The sequence below is a fragment of the Hemiscyllium ocellatum genome, chromosome 16 (assembly GCF_020745735.1).
Source record: "Hemiscyllium ocellatum isolate sHemOce1 chromosome 16, sHemOce1.pat.X.cur, whole genome shotgun sequence".
NCBI lineage: Eukaryota > Metazoa > Chordata > Chondrichthyes > Orectolobiformes > Hemiscylliidae > Hemiscyllium > Hemiscyllium ocellatum.
The window spans coordinates 720396-734077 of record NC_083416.1 but is presented as its reverse complement, the minus strand read 5'-3'; the positions used below and the strand labels follow the sequence as shown (position 1 = coordinate 734077).

The 13682-nt window shown below is 41.7% G+C and overlaps 1 protein-coding gene across 6 annotated transcripts in view; it reads left to right on the top strand.

Annotated features, from left to right (window-relative positions):
- Positions 1-13682, top strand: part of nsd1a (nuclear receptor binding SET domain protein 1a) — a 322813-nt gene that overhangs the window by 34587 nt on the left and 274544 nt on the right. The gene's annotated exons all lie outside the window — the stretch shown is intronic.

The following is a 13682-nucleotide window of genomic DNA, read 5'->3' as shown; positions in this document are numbered from 1 at the left end:
ACAAGTACATTGGAATTGTAAAGTCTAGAGGCAACAAAGAACAAAGCAGCACAGGAACAGACCCTTTTCCCCTCCAAGCCTGTGCTGACACATTTTGCTGTTCCATATTAAAATTCCCTTTGCTTACGGGATCCATATCCCTTTATTGCCTTTTTTATTCATGTCTTCATCCATGTCATAGAGTCAGAAATGTACAGCGTGGAAACAGACCCTTCGGTCCAACCCATCCATGCCGACCAGATATCCCAACCCAATCTAGTCCCACCTGCCAGCACCTGACCCATTTCCCTCCAAACCCTTCCTATTCATATGCCCATCCAAATGCCTCTGAAATGTTGCAAATGTACCAGCCTCCACCACATCCTCTGGCAGCTCATTCCATACGCGCACCACCCTCTGTGTGAAAAAGTTGCCTCTTAGGTCTCTCTTATATCTTTCCCCTCTCGCCCTAAAACTATACCCTCTAGTTCTGGACTCCCCGACCCCAGGGAAAAGACTTTGCCTATTTATCCTATCCATGCCCCTCATGATTTTATAAACCTCTAAGGTCACCCCTCAGCCTCTGACGCTCCAGGGAAAACAGCCCCAGCCTGTTCAGCCCCTCCCTATAGCTCAAATCGTCCAACCCTGACAACATCCTTGTAAATCTTTTCTGAATCCTTTCAAGTTTCTCAATCTTTCCGATAGGAAGGGGATCAGAATTACACGCAATATTCCAACAGTGGCCTAACCAGTGTCCTGTACAGCAGCAACATGACCTCCCAACTCCTGTACTCAATACTCTGGCCAATAAAAGAAAGCATACTAAACACCACCTTCACTTTCGTAACTACCTGCGACTCCACTTTCAAGGAGCTATGAACCTGCACTCCAAGGTCTCTTTGTTCAGCAACACTCCCTAGGACCTTACCATTAAGTGTATAACTCCTGCTAAGATTTGCTTTCCCAAAATGCAGCACCTCGCATTAATCTGAATTAAACTCCATCTGTCACTTCTCAGTCCATTCTGGTCCAGATCCTGTTATAATCTGAGGTAACTCTCTTCGCTGTCCACTACACCACCAATTTTGGTGTCATCTGCAAACTTACTAACTGTACTTCTTATGCTCGCATCCAAATCATTTATGTAAATGACAAAGTAGAGGATCCAGCACCGATCCTTGTGGCACTCCACAGGTCACAGGCCTCCAGTCTGAAAAACAGCCCTCCACCACCACCCCCTCTCTTGTACCTTTTGAGCCAGTTCTGTATCCAAATGGCTAGTTCTCCCTGTATTCCATGAGATCTAAACTTGCTAACCAGTCTCCCATGGGAACCTTGTCGCATGCCTTACTGAAGTCCATGTAGATCACATCTACTGCTCTGCCTTCATCAATCCTCTTTGTTACTACTTCAAAACACTCAATCAAGTTTGTGAGACATGATTTCCCCCACACACAGCCATGTTGACTGTCCCTAATCAGTCCTTGCCTTTCCAAATACATGTACATCTCCTGTCTCTCAGGATTCCCACCAACAAACTGCCCACCACCGAGGTCCAGCTGACCGGTCTTTAGTACCCTGGCTGGTCTTTACTGCCCTTCTTAAACAGTGGCACCACATTTGTCAATCTCCAGTCTTCCGACACCTCACCTGTGACTATCTATGATACAAAATATCTCAGCAAGAGGCCCAGCAATCACTTCTCTGGCTTCCCGCAGAGTTCTTGGGTACACCTGATCAGGTCTTGGGGATTTACCCACCTTTACCCGTTTCAAGACATCCAGCCCTTTCTCATCTGTAATATGGACATTTTGCAAGATTTATTTCCCTACAGTCTATATCTTCCATATCCTTTTCCGCGATAAATACTGATGCAAAATATTCATTTAGCATCTTCCCCCATTTTCTGTGGCTCCCCACACAAGCTACCTTGCTGATCTTTGAGGGGCCCTGTTCTCTCCCTAGTTACCCTTTTGTCCTTGATATATTTGTAAAAATCCTTTGGATTCTCCTTAATTCTATTTGCCCAAGCTATCTCATGTCCCCTTTTTGCCCTCCTGATGTCCCTCTAAAGTATACTTCTACTTCCTTTATACTCTTCTAAGGATTCACTCGATCTATCCTGTCTATACCTGACGTATGCTTCCTCCTTTTTCTTAACCAAACCCTCAATTTCTTTATTCATCCACCCTGACAGGAATACTTTCTCTGGATTCTTGTTCTCTCATTTCTGAAGACTTCCCATTTTGCAGCCGTCCCTTTACCTGCAAACATCTGCCTCCAATCAGCTTTTGAAAGTTCTTGCCTAACACTGTCAAAATTGGCCTTTCTCCAAATTAGAACTTCAACTTTTAGATCAGGTCTATCCTTTTCCATGTGTTTGTTTGAATGCTGCTATTGCGTATTCCATCACCACCACTGGCAGTGTGTTCAAGGTACTGACCAGCCTTTGTGTGGAAAAGCTTGACTTGCATTTTGTTTTTATCGCCTCTCTTCCCCCCCCACCCCCCCCCCCCCCCCCCCCACCTTTTACTCTTGTGCCCCGAGTAATAGACCTCTCCACTCTGGAAGAAAGCATCGTGTTTTCCACTTTATCCATGCAATTTGTAGTCTTTTAAACTTCTATCAGGTCACCCCTCAAGCTCCTGTGTTCCAGTGAAAATAAACTGTCTATCCAAGCTTTCTTCATAGCTAAAATCTCCCATACCAGACAGCATCCTAGTAAACGTTTTCTCAACCTTCTCAGCATCCACTTCCTTTTGGTAGTATGGTGACCAAAGCTTGAATGAGGATTTCAATCACAAATGAACAGAAGAGTGAAGTTGAACAATGCAATAAAGATGGTCTTGGTGACCATGCAATCATGTCGAAATTAAATTAAATGTGACACCAAGATTACAAACAGATAAGTCTGAGATTAAACTAATTGGGTAGAATGGTGGAGTTGGAACTGTTGGAGTGGAATCCAAATATAATGGCTTCAGTCTTCCCAGTATTTAATTAATACATATTTGTGTTCATTCGGAATTGAAGCTTGAAAGTACCTGGTAACTTAGCATTGGTATTGAAAGAAGTGGGTTAAGGTATTCATTGAATCCTTACAGCGTGGAAACAGGCCATTTGCCCATCAAGTCCACACTGACCCTCCAAAGGGCATCCCACCCAAACACACCTACTCTATCTCCATAACACTTTCACATGGTTAACCCATCAAGCCTGAACATTCCTGAATACTATGGGAAATTTAACATGGCTAATCCAACTAACCTGTACATCTTTGAACTGTGGGAGGAAATCTACACAGACATGGGGAAAACATGCAAACTCCACACAGATGTTTGCCCAAGAGTGGAATCCTACTGAGTCCCTGGCGCTGAGAGGCAGCAGTGCTAACCACTCAGTCACTGCACAGCTCTTAAAGGTGGGTCATATGAAGGATCCGAGCCATTGCAAGTGAGACTGTGGATAAAATTAGACTCTCAAGAATGGAATCGGCTGAGAACAGCACCACCTAATGTTTGTTCATTCGTGGGACATGCACACCAATGGTTAAGCCAGCATGTAATGCTCAATAAGGCATGGAAGCAGAAATAAGCCATCAAGAAAAATTCCAAGTTTGATCTGACATTCAATGAGTTTATGGTTGATCTGAGAATCCTTAACTTCACTTTACTACCTTTCCCCGTTACTCCTGATTCTCTTACTGATTTAAAGATCTGTCTCTGTCTTGAATATACTTTTAATGTCTGCCATACAGAGAGCTGTCAAGGCTCAAAGAAATTCCCTCTGAAGAAAGTCTTCCTCCTCTCAGTCTTAACTGGTTGAGCCCTTAACTGTGCGATTATAATCCTCTGGTGCTAGACTCTTGCACAAAGAGAAACAACCTCTTGGCATCTAACCTGTCAAGTCCCCTAAGAATATTGAATATTTTAATAAGGTCATCTTACAGGTCCTAAATCTCTCAAGACAATCCCTCCATACCCAGGAATCTGGTGAACTTTCTCTGGACTTCATCCAATGCCAGTATATCTTTATACTCAAGACTCTTTCATAATATTCCAGCTGTCTAACTAGTACCTTTGTATAGTTAAGAAGACATCCCTGTTTTTATACTTTGTTCCCATGAAAATAAAGACCAGCATTTCATTTGCCTTCCCTAATACCTGTCAGACTTGTGTGCAGGTTTTTTGAGATTTATGCGTGAGGACTCCTGCATCCCTAAATGTTACAGCCTTCTATAGACTTTTTCTTCATTTAAATAAGTGTTCAGTTTCTCTCTGTTTTGGTGAAAGTGCATAACCCTATGTTTTCCTACAATTGTATTTCATCTGCAAAGTTTTGGTTCATTTGCTTAACCTGTCTATATCCCTCTAGTATGTTATCCTTGCCATTCGTACCTATTTTTGTCATCTGTAAACTTTGTGATAGTGCATTCACTTTCATCCAAGTCATTTCATATATATTGAAAATAACTGTGGCTCCAGCACTCTACTAGTTACAGGTTTTCCATTGTCGAAATGCTCCCCTGGGAAATCAGGAGGGTGAAAAGGAGGCATGGGATAGCCTTGGCTGACAAGATTAGGGTGAATCCAAAAAGGCTCTTTAAGTTATTCTTTTTCCATTTAATATAATTAGACAGTATAGGGCCCCTCGAGGACCAAAGCAGACATGTGTGTGTAGAGCTGCTGGAGATGGGTGAGGTTCTCAATATTTTTCACTCCCTCTTTGCCATGGAGAAAGACATGAAGACTTGGCAACTCTGGGAAGTTGGTGTTGATAACTTGGGGATAGGTTTTAACACAGAGGAGGTGTTGAATGTATGAAGGATGATAAACCATCATGGTCCTGACTAGATCTATCCAAGAAAACTGCAAGAGGCTGGTGAAGAAATTGTGGGGGGCCTGGCTGATTTTTTTTTTGTATCATTGTTAGCCACTGGTGAGGTCCCAGAAGACTGGAAGGTATTGAATGTTGTTATTCAAGAAGGGCTGTAAAGGAATGCCTAGGAACTATGGACCAATAAGCTTAACATCTGTGGTGGGCAAGTTACTGGAAAAAACTGAGGGATAAGATATACGTGCATTTGGGAAGACTGGGTTTGGTTAGGAGTAGTTAGCATGGCTTTTGATTGGGAGATCAAGGCTCACAAATTTGTTAGCGTTCTTTCAAGTGACCAGAAGGTTGATGAGGGCACAGCGGTAGACTGTTTATTTGGATTTCAGTAAGACCTTTGATAAAGTTCCACATGGTTGGCTGCTCTGGAAGGTTAGATTGCTTGGAATCCAGAGTGAGCAAATTGGAAACAAACTTGGTTTGATGATAGAAAGCGAGGGTAATAGTGGAAAGATGCTGGTCAGACTGAAGGCCTGTGACTAGTGGAGTACCTTGGGTTGGTGCTGGACCCATTGCTATTTCTTATCTATATCAATGATTTGGATGAGAATGCACAAGGTGTGTTTAGTAAATTTGCTGATGACACTAAAAGGTATCGTGGACAATGGGAGAGGTTATCAGAAATGGCAGCAGGACCTTGATCAGCTAGGGTAGTAGACCGAGAAATGGCAAATGGAGTTTAATATTGATAAGTGTGAAGTCTTGCGTTTTGGACAGTAAATCCAGGTAGGAGTTTCATGGTGAATGCTAAGGCCTTAAGGGCTGTGGTGGAGCAGAGGGATCTTGGAGTTCAGGTTCACAGTTCTCTGAAAGTGGAGTCACAAGACAGTAAAGAAGACTTTTGGCACACTGGCCTTCATCAGTCTGGGTGTTGAGTACAGCAGTTGGGAAGTTATGTTGCAGTTGCACAGGAAGTTGGTGAGGCTGTACCTGGAGTATTGTTCAATTTTGATCACCTTGTTTATAGGAATGATGCTGTTAAAGTGCAGAAGAGATTTACAAGGATGTTGCCTGGACTTAATGCTCTGGGTTACAGGGAGAGGTTGGACAAGCTAGAACCTTCTTTTGAGTGTAGGAGACCGAGGGGGATCTTTTATAGAGATGTATGAGATCATGAGAGGCATGAATAGGGTGAATGCACTCTGCTTTGTTCCAACATTGGGGAATAGAGGATTGGTGGGCATCAGTTTAAGGTTAGAGAGGAAAGAATAAAAGGGAATCTGAGGGGCAACACTTTATATACAGGGTGGTATGCATATGGAACGAGCTGCCAGCAAAAGTGGCTGGGGTTGGTAAATTTAAGAATATTTAAAAGGCATTTGAACAACTACATAGGAAAGCATTAGAAGGATATGGGCCAAGTGCGGGGAAATTGGATTAGTGTGGGTGGACATTTTGGTCAGCATGGACCAGTTTGGGCCAAGGGGCCTGTCTCTGCTGTAGGACTCTGACTATCTCAACCATCCTCTATTAGCCAATGCTTGTCCAGGCTAATATACCACTTACAACACTCTTGACATTTATCTCGTTAAGTATCCTAATGTATGTTAATTTGTCAAACACCTTCTGGAAATATAAATAGATTTCATCCATTGCTTCCTCTTAATCTATCCTGCTTGTTACCACCTCCAAAGAGCTCTAAATTAGACATGGTTCCATGAAGTTATGTAGAATCATGCTGATTGAGCTTGATTGAATTATGTATTTCTAAATTCTTTGCTGTTACATCCTATATAACAGCTTACCAATGTTTTACCAATGACAGGTGTTAAGATAACTGACCTGAAGTAATTTTTATTTAAAACTTGCCTTTTTTTGAATAAGGCTGTTATGTTTATAGCCTTCCAAACCTCCAGTACTTTTCCAGAATATAAAAGTTCCTGAAAGCTTACCCGTGTAGCCACTATCGCTATAGCTATTTCTTTTTTAATATCTTAGGATATTATCATCAGGTACAAATGACATGTTGACCTTTAGTTTCTTTAGAATCTTTTTCTCCAGTGATAGTTATCATCATAGACTGAAACAGACTCTTCTGTTTGGCATGACTGAACTCGTTCATGCCAACCATATTTTATTTATTATGTCGGCTTTTTTCTCCCTTTCTTATTTAGTATTTTTGGAATGCTATTAGTGTCTTGTAACATGAAGGCTAATACAAAAGGCTCTGCCATTTGCTGGTCTCCTAAGTGCTCATCTTCATTTGCCATGGAGAATGTAATAGTGAGATGCTTTCTTGAATCACTGCAATCCTTAAGTCGCAGGGACAACCACAGTTCCAAGATTTTGATTAAGTAACAGTCAAGAAATAACTGTAGTTCCAAGTCAGGATGGTGCATGTGTCGGAGAGGAATTTGTAGGAGGTTGGACTGACAAGTACAGGTAACACTTGTTACGTGCCACACAAATGCCAGGCTGTGATCATCACTAGTAAGATAAAATCTAACCACTATCCCATGACATTCAATGGTGTCATCATCGCTGAATCGCCCACTATCAACATCCTGGGGCTTACCATTTACCAGAAACTCAACTGGACTCACCAAATAAACAGTGGTTACAAGAGTATGTCAAAGGCTAGGAATATTGCAGTGAGTAAATCTCTTCCTGACTCTACAAAGCCTGTCCATCATCTTTCTTGGATGGTTGCAGCTCCAACAACACTTTCACTTGATACCCAACAACACTTAAGCACATTTGGCACTACATCCATTGTGTCCACTCCCTTCAATGCTCAGCAACAGTGTTTACTATCTACAAAATGCACTGCAGAAATTCACCAGAATCCTCAGACAGCACCTTACAAACCCACGACCTCTTCTATCTAGAATATTAAGGGCAACAAATACATGGGTGCGCCACTAGCAAGTTCCCCTCTAAGCCAATCATCATCCTGACATATTGCTGTTCCTTCACTGTGGCTGGGTCAAAATCTTGGAATTCTGTCCCATGTGACATTGAGTCGATCCACAGCAGAGGCAGGAGTTCCAAGAAGACCGCTCTTCACCACCTTCTCAAGTGCAACCAGGCACAGGCAACAAATGCTGGCCAGCCAGCAATATCCACAGGTGACCACGTGTATCAGCAGCCCTTGTTGGATGGAGGCGATGGGGTTGTTTAGTCAATTGTCAACATGACAGATGAAAAGAACAAAAAAGGAAAATTTGTTTTTGACACTTAAATAAAATATTGTTTATGACAGCTATTTTGGAACTGACAAATATGGAAATCTGATTGAAAGGATTTAACAAGGCATTCTTAAATGTATGAGAGTTTTGGGGGATGATACCACAATCAAGGACTTTGGAGAGCAAAGCAAAATTTGGAGATGAGGCAGTACTTTGCAGGGATGGCAGGTTTGAAGGGTGTGTTTGTTTTCTTTGAAGATGGCAAACCATTTACAATATTGGCTAATGTGGCAATTAAATTGTCAGCATTGGTTATAGCCCAGAAAAACCTGAAATATTTCAGTGGGAGGGCAAAAGACAGTAGACTGATCAATGTGAATTGAAATCTCTCATGAAAGATCAAAATCGGAATCTGGTTGGACCCTGCTATGGCCAGTTTTGTCCAAACCAGAAATAATAAATTGTTGCAGAAATTCAGCAAGCCTGGCAGCATCTGGACAGAAAATAAAGATTGCATTCCAGTTCAGTGACTCTTGTTCAGAGGTGTGTCTGAAGAAGCATCACTAGACTCGATGTTAGCTCAGCTTTCTGTCCACAGATGCTGCCAGACCTGCTAAATGTTTTCAGCAGTTTCTATTTTTGTCTTGCATCTTCACCAGGAGTTCATTGTTTTATTTTATTGTCCAAATTGGAACTGTTTCTTTTGATGTTGAAAGTTGTCCAGGAATTAACAAAAATGGAAAGGGTTGGAGTATTCAGCAGGTCAGCTAATCATTTTGTGAATATAGAAAGCATTACGTTTCAGCCTGATCTTTCATTAGAACTTAATTACCTTAAAATTTCTGTAAATTTGAGAAGCTTGAGCTTCCATCAAAGAAATGCAGCACATTAGGGATAGGTTTTACTCTGGTTTGCGCCAATGCAAAAAATTGGCTTCCAAGTCCATAGCAGTCAGAAATTTTGGAGCCTGAGATTAGAAAAAAACCAATTGCTGATACTTCTGCGAACTTTACCAAACCGTACAAGGTAGGAGTTTGTCCAAACGTTGTGCTTGACATATATGTTAAAATGCAGCCATTGTTGGAATCAGTGCAACTTTATATAATAGGAAAGAAATTCTGAAAAATGAAATGGGTAAGGGAGTGGTAGAAAGATAGGCGTTTTGAGGTGCTCATTACAGAGCTATAAGAAATTAGGCCATTCAATCATGGATGATTTTCTCAACCCCCATTCTCCCATTTCCTCATTGTTAACTTTTGATCCCCATAACAATCTAGAATCTATCTATCTGTGTCATAAATATACAGAATGACCTAGCCTCCAGCCTTTTGTGGCAATGAATTCCATAGATTCATCACATTGCAGCTGACGAAGTTTCTCCTCATTTCCGTTCTAAAGGGTCTTGCCTTTTACTCTGTGGCTGTGCTAGAGTCCTAGTCTCATCTGCCAATAGAAACATCCTCCCAATGCCCACTCTATCCAGGCATTTCAGTATCCTGTAAGTTTTTCAATTCGATCTCCCACCCCTATCCTTCTAAACTTCATTGAGTATAGACCCAGAGTCTTCAAACTTTCTTCATATGTTAAGCCTTTCATTGCTGAGACCATTCTTACGAATTTCTTCTGGACCTCCTCCAGGACCAGTACATCCATCCATCCTTCCTGAGAGATGAGGCCCAAAATTACTCCCAATATTCTAAATGTAGTCTAACTAGAGCCTCTTTAAAGTACGTCCCTGCTTTTATATTCAAGTCCTGTCAAATAAATGCCATCATTGCATTTGCACTGATTCAACCTACAAGTTTACCTTGAGATAATTCTGGACTAGGACTCTTAGTGCTTCAGACTTCTGATTGGTGATTGTCCAGTCCTCTGGGACCCTCCCTGATTGTAGCGATTCCTGAAAGATCTTCACTATCTCTTCAGCTATCCCCATTAGAACTCTGGAGTATTGTAGGTTTGGTCCAGGTGATTTATCCACATTCAGATCTTTTGTTCCTGACCAATTGCTGGATAGGTAGGGTAGGAAAGTGTGGGAGATAGATGGGAAGGACAATGGACAGGTCAAGAGGATGGTGCTGAGTTGGAAGGGTGGGGGGGGAGGGGAAATAGGGAAACTGGTGAAATCCACATTAATCTCGTGTGGTTGCACTCTCCCCAGGTGGAAGATGAGGCGTTCTTCCTCCAGGCATTGGGTGGTTAGTGTTTGGCGATGCAGGAGGCCCAGGACCTCCATGTCATTGGGAGGGGGAGTTGTAGTGTTCAGCTATGGGGCAGTGAGGTTGGTTGGTACGGGTGTCTCAGATGTTCTCTGAAATGATCCACAAGTTGGTGTCCTGCCTCCCTCCATGTAGAGGAGACCACATCGGGTGTAACAGATATAATAGATGACATTGTGGAAGTACAAGAAAATTTCTGACTGATTTGGAAGGATCCTTTTGGGACCTTGGATACAGGTGAGGGGGAAAGTGTGGGCACAGGATTAATGTGGATTTTGCCAGTTTCCCCTCCACCCACAAGTTTTGCACTTCTTCCGGTGGCAGGGGAAAGGTGCTGGGATGAGTGGGTGGAGGATCTGACAAGGGAGTCGCGGAGGGAATGGTCTCTCCAAAACACTTGGAGGGAAATATATCTCTAGTATTGGGGTCAGTTTATAGGTGGCAGAGGATGATGTGATGTATACAAAGGTTTGTGGCGGGGGGGGGGGGAGCGTGGGTGTTCTGTCCTTGTTGCAATAGAAGGGGTGGGGTTCAAGGGTGGAGGTGCAGGGCATAGAGATAATGTGCTGGAGGCCATCGTTGACCACGTGGGAGGAGAAACTGCACTCTTACCAGAAGGAGGCCATCAGAGATGTTCTTTGGTGGAATTGGTCATCCTAGGAACAGATGCGATGGAGGCAGAGGAATTGGGAATAAAGGATGGTGCTTTTACAGGAGGTTGGGTGGGAGGAGGTGTAGCCCAGGTAACTGTGGGGCTCTGAGGTCGCAGTTGGTAAAGTGGACTGCCATCAGCTCTGAATCATGAGCAAATTACAGTATGGAACCTGACATTCTGGCCTAATCAGTCCTTGTTGGTGTCTGGATGTAAACAAGCTATTGTCCTAATCCCATGTACTTAACTTATTCTCATCACCTTTTGCCCCTTTTTATCCCCCTGTAACCTGCTCTTAAATATTGATATTGACTTTGCCTTAATTTGTAACTGTAATAGTGTATTTGACAAAGTCCAGTTTCTTAACACTGCAATATATTAATCTGAAACTTTTTAGCAAGAAAATTGCTGAAAATAAGTTATTTGGAACCACAAGATGAAAATTGGCATTTCTTAGAAAAGAAAATTAGGCAAATTAACAAGTGTCCCTCAGAATTCATACTAAAATACAGGTACTGAACTTGTGTAGCAGTGTAAAAATACAGTAAACCTTTTTTTTATTCGGTGGGGAAACCGGCCCTTCGGCCCAACAAGTTCACACCGACCCTCCGAAGTGTAACCCACCCAGTCCCATTCCCCTACCTTTACCCCTTCATCTAACACTTCACGTCTTTGGCATCTGTGGGATCAGGAGAGTATTATCGATTGATCAAATATTCTGGTTGATCAAGGGATCCACATAATCGGTGTGAAAACACCAAGTAATAAAAATGTAATGCAGGGGGCATACACATTATTTACAGCACAAATCACCAAGTATAAATAATGCAACTTTGCCTTAAAAAATAAAACTACTGGCAGAGAGCTTTCTTGCGCCCTGAGCTGACTACTTGGATGTTACAGAGGTCATGATAATATAGTAAACTTCCATATTTAAGGCATATTTTTGCCAGTTTTCTCGAGTGCCAGTTCATGTTACTAATTAAAACCAAGTTGGCCGTATCAAACTAACTGAAATATTACTTTTTGAGTTATTACTGTAATTTTGTCACTAAACACAGGTTGTGTGTAGAATTTACAATTTTTCAGGTATTAATCCTTAAGAGTTTCTAATAGTATTCAGAATAACTTTCAATTTCCACCAAACAAAACCATAATCATCAATCTTAAACTTGTCGCTTGAGCTAAAAGTGTTATCTAATTTTGGTGTTGTATAAATCTTTTCTGTTAAAATTAATTTGAAACTGTTTCAGTGGTTAGCTTATTCTCACGTTAAGAAAAATGTTTTGTAGTAATTAAAATCCTTTTGTGCTTTTTTCGTATTAATGCAAGCCAGATCAAAAATGTCACAAGCTAAGATGAGATGTTAATTGTGTGTAGAACTTCAGGTTGCAGGCTTCTCCCTTAAACGTAGCAAGGCTTTAGTTTTCATGTTGTTATATTTGAAACTAATACTGGTTCGGATTCCATGAGATGTAGATATTTACTAAACCTGATTTAAAATAAAAGATTGTACACCAGGACCTCTGCCCATATTTGTCTCGGCTAATAGCCTTGGCAACTTGGGTGATGGTGATTTTTTTCATATCTGAAAGTCAATAACATTGGTTAAATGGTTCCATAACCATAGAGTATATCTGACTGAGTTATTGATGTTCCATACATACATACGTGGGAGTAGGCCAATGTTCCACCAATTGATAAGATCATTGTGGGTGGCACGGTGGCACAGTGGTTAGCACCGCTGCCTCACAGCGCCAGAGACCCGGGTTCAATTCCCGCCTCAGGCGACTGACTGTGCAAACTCCACACATTCTCCCTGTGTCTGCGTGGGTTTCCTCCAGGTGCTCCGGTTTCCTCCCACAGTCTAAAGATGTGCGGGTCAGGTGAATTGGCCATGCTAAATTGCCCATAGAGGTAAATGTAGGGTTATGGGTTGCGCTTCGGCGGGTCGGTGTGGACTTGTTGGGCCGAAGGGCCTGTTTCCACACTGTGAGCAATCTAATCGATCTAATCTAACCTAATCTGATTATGGTACAGCTGCACTTTCTTAATACCAATTGACTCCTGTGTTAGTCAAAAATCTGTCTTCCTCCACCTTAAATGTGAGAGGTGTGCCTATGAAATTTTCTGGCCTATTACATGAACGCAATTAGCAATTATTAGTCAGTTACTGTCTTCTGTGAAATTCTTTAAAGCCACCAAAAATGTGCCCATGAATAGAAATATTTCCAGATTTTTGGTTTTAAGGAGCTTGTATAGTCACTGAAATTGTTTTCTGAAAAAAAAATGGTTTTGATTTGAGGTTCTAGTCTAAATAATATGGTTAATAGCTATTCAGTTTCCTTTAATTATAATCAAGGAAAAATATAACATTACCCAATCCTGTAGAATGTAAGCGGGCATGGTTTATTTCAACAAACGAGAGCTGCTTTATAGATGGTTGAATTAATATGACCACTAGGTTGTGATCTACCCATACTTACAATCTGTTTCTTTGCTGTTGTGCTTGTAAAGGACGATTTTCTATGCTGGAGCAGCATAGAAAACAGACTTGCAGTCTTGTTAGTCCACAGACTTCTGGTCTTGTATTAGTCTTGGCCTTGCTCCATTCTGTAACCTGTTTCATTTTCTATAATGCATATAATGTAGAAAATAGGCCAGAATGTTAAGGTAATGAGGAATGTTAGTCACTAGGTAGGGTTATGTGGACAATAGAAGAACATGCCGTTCATTCCCAGTTCATGCTGTTGTCTATAAACTTAAATTCCTCTCTTTCACATCTAGCTGAAGCATAATTCTCTATTT